The sequence below is a fragment of the Carlito syrichta genome, unplaced genomic scaffold, assembly GCF_000164805.1.
Source record: "Carlito syrichta isolate Samal-C Ts95f unplaced genomic scaffold, Tarsius_syrichta-2.0.1 Scaffold115348, whole genome shotgun sequence".
NCBI lineage: Eukaryota > Metazoa > Chordata > Mammalia > Primates > Tarsiidae > Carlito > Carlito syrichta.
In genome coordinates this window covers 1-3,657 of record NW_007059444.1, presented here as the reverse complement: position 1 = coordinate 3,657, position 3,657 = coordinate 1, and the positions used below count along the sequence as shown (strand labels likewise).

At 43.4% G+C, this 3,657-nt stretch overlaps 1 pseudogene; it reads right to left on the bottom strand.

The window, feature by feature from the left end:
* Positions 1 to 225: 225 nt before the first annotated feature.
* Positions 226 to 1,401, bottom strand: LOC103274774 (annotated as a pseudogene).
* Between the last annotated feature and the right edge of the window lie 2,256 nt (positions 1,402 to 3,657).

Genomic DNA, 3,657 nt, shown 5'->3' with positions numbered 1-3,657 from the left:
ATTTGCTAGATTTAAAATGTACAGCAAAAAGAAATTCATGATGAGAATTTTTTTAAGGTTGTGAACGACCTTCTCTGGCTATTTTTAAAACAATTGGGAAAACTGTATTTCTCTCTCTCTCTCTCTCTCTCTCTCTCTCTCTCTCTCTCTCTTTCTTTCTTTCTTTCACCTCTGAACTTATTATTGACTTCCTGCTTCCCCGAAGGACACCCTGTTCCCGCCACCTCAACGCCTCATAACTTCGGTGTCATTGGTCTCAGACATCAATTTGCCATCCACTATCTTGTGGGTGATCTTTTGGATGGTTTGGATGGAGCTGCTGCTGTCCAGGCCATCACTGTGACTGAAGTCCTTGCCGTCTTCTAGTAGGTGCTGGTAGGTGGCTATCTCAGCCTCTGACTTGACCTTGATGTTCAGCAGGGACTCGTACTCCTGGGCCTGGCACTGGCCCTCTGTCTGGGTCTGTGCCAGATCAGACTCCAGGTGCAGCACGGTGCCATTGAGCTGCTCCATCTGCATGGTGTAGCGGATCTCCACTTCTCTCAGGCTGTTCTCCAAGCTGGCCTTCAGGTTTCTCATGGAGTCCAGGTCAATCTCCAAAGACTGCACTGTACGTTTCAGCTCTGTGAGCGTCATCTTGGCAGCTCCAATCTCAGCGGACTGCGTGTTGACCACAGTGGTGCTCTCCTCAATCTGCTGGGACCAGTACTCGCCCAGCTCCTTGTGGTTCTTCTGAGCCAACTGGTCATACTGGGATCGGATGTCCACCATGATCTTGCTGAGGTCCTGAGATTGGGGGCATCTACCTCCAAGGTCAACCCAGAGCTGGGCTTGTAGGCCTTTTACTTCCTCCTCATGGTTCTTCTTTATGAAGAGCAGCTCTTTCTTGAGGGCCTCGATCTCTGTCTCCAGTTGCAGCTGGGTGACATTGGTGTCATCAATGACCTTGTGGAGCCCATGGATGTCTCTCTCCACAGACTGGCGCATGGCCAGCTGTCTCATACTTGACTCTAAAGTCATCAGCAGCAAGATGGGCATTGTCAATCTGAACGATGCGGGCACTGTTCACAGAATTTGCAAAGATCTGACCCCTCAGGTCCTCGATGGTCTTGAAGTAATGTCCCCAGTCTCTGACCTGGGGTCCCTTCTTCTCCAGGTGTTCCCGGAGTTTGCTCTCTAGCCTCCAGTTCTCGGGCTCCAGACTCCTAACCCTCTCCAGGTAGGAGGCCAAGCAGTCATTCAGCTCTTGCATGATCTCCTTCTCACTCTGGATCCCACCCCAGACTCCCAGCCATCCCCGTGGTCAGGCCCCCGGACCCCCAGCTGCCCTGGAAACTGGTGGAGTGGGACACAGAGATCCGGGAGCCCGAGCCACCAGCGCCTGCATAGCCAATGGCCGAGCTGCCGGGGGGGCCAGAGGCTGGGTGGCGGGATGGAGCCCAGGGACCGGTAGTTGGAGGAGTAGGTGGTGGAACAAGTGGTGAAGTCCATGGTGGCAGCAGAGGAGAGCCAGACGATAGAACTCACCTTCAGACTGTATTTCTATAATGTTTTTGTTCTCTTCAATTGTTATCTAAATCTTATTAATACATGATTCTATGTAGTTTTTTTTTTTTGAGTTGGAGTCTCACTCTGTCACCCAGACTGGAGTGGAATGGCCGCTGCTGGCCACTGCAGCCTCGACCTATTGGGCTCTGGTGATCCTTCCGCCTCAGCTATGTATATTTCTTAATCTTTCTGTTTGTGCATTTGGTGTTCTTATTGTTTAAGGAGTATACCTAAAATGTAGAGTCCCTTCCAAGACCCCCACGACAAAGAAAGATCCATGTTGAATAGTAATTCTTTTCTCTATTTTCTCTTAGTTAAATTTCTAAAGTTAAATCTAACAATCTTATATATAATCACCACAAGTTGCTATTTATGGAAGCCATTGCTGAACACAGAACCACTGGAGTCTCCTGTAGGTCTCTTGAGTCTATTATGGAATAGTGATTAGAAGGACAGGACAGCTACTGGAGGAACGACTGCTTGGGTTTGGGTCTCAGCTGAACATTGCTCACTGTGTCTCCTTCGGCAAGTTATGTGATCTTTCTTAGATTTGGTTTTCTCATATATAAAATGGAAATAATAAAAATATCTATGCTAGGTTTGAATGTGTTCCCCAAAGCTTATGGGTTGGAGTCTTGATCCCCAATGAGGCAATGTTGGGAGGTCAGGTCTAACAAAAGATGTTTGTATTATGGGGGCATCACACTTATAAATGAATTACACCACCATCACAGGATTGACTTGGCTTCATTATCACCAAAGTGGGCTCCTTATTAAAGAATGATTGGACACCTCTTGTACATTCTCATTCTCTCTCTCTCTCTCTCCATATATACATTTCTGTATCTTTATCTCTGTCTGTCTCTCTCTTGGCCTTTTCTTTGACCTTCTGCCATGGATGATGCTGTCAGAAGACACTCAACAGATGTGGCCCCTTTACCTTGGACTTTCCAGCCTGCAGGACAATGTGTTAATACATTTATGTTCATTATAAATTACCTGTTACAGCAGCACAAAATGGACTAAAGTAGCCTACCTAATTCAAAGAATTGTGGGTTTAAGTAAGATAATGCATAAATGCATACTGGAGCCCTTAGCTCAGTGCCTGATACATCACAAGGGCTTCATCAAGGTTGGCTATTAATATGTCCTTCTTCATCCCCTATTGTCAGTCCCACTTTCTGTCTCCAGCAATTTTGCTGTCTTGTTCTCTACCTGCCCCAGTGGATCAACACGCTGCAAGTTCATGGGGACAAAAATTATTCTGGCAGTCTGACCTTTGCTCTGCAAAATTTATTTCTACTGCCTTCCCTGAATTTCACTTAGTGATTGATAATTTTAAATGTTCTTATTTTTCTCACATTGAGGAAATTTCTTTCAAAATTCATATTAGTACGTATATTATTAAAATCAATGGAAATAGTCAAAAAAATAGAAGTTATAGTCACATGGCCAAACATCTCTCTGTAGCAGCATATTCTGCCAAAAAAGTAAAAATCTAAAATGATCACAAAAATTAGATCTTCCATAGAATTTCTAATTTTATGTCAGTTCTGATTTTTTAAAAAATTAATATTTTCATGTGATATCAAAAGCTCCTTGCTAATAAGAAATAGATTGTTTAGAATAGAGAAGTGCCCATCGATAAAGGACATGCCCATTAATTTCCAGTGTTAGCCTTATTATTTCCAAAAAATATGAAACAAAAATTACTTTAGTTCTTAAGGGCATCATTAAGTATAGAGGTCTCAGAACATATCAAAATAAAATGCATTTTTTACTCCTTTTGTTTTGTATCACCACCACAAAATGAATATGAATGCTTTATTAACATTTTATTTCTTTTTAAAGTTGTAAATTTTTTTAAACCTAAATTTAATTTCTTTTATTAAAATAACATAATTGAGGAACAATCAGATGACTGTATTTTGTCAGGCACAATAAAAACAGAATTAAAACCCAAATCATCAAGAAAACCTGTGTTAGTCGGGGCTCGGTGGCTAAGCCTGTAATCCCGCGCCTTTGGGAGGCTGACGTGAGTGGATTGCCTGAGTCCGCAGGTTCGGGCTCGCTTGGGCAACTTGACAAGAACTCATCTCTACAATAAAT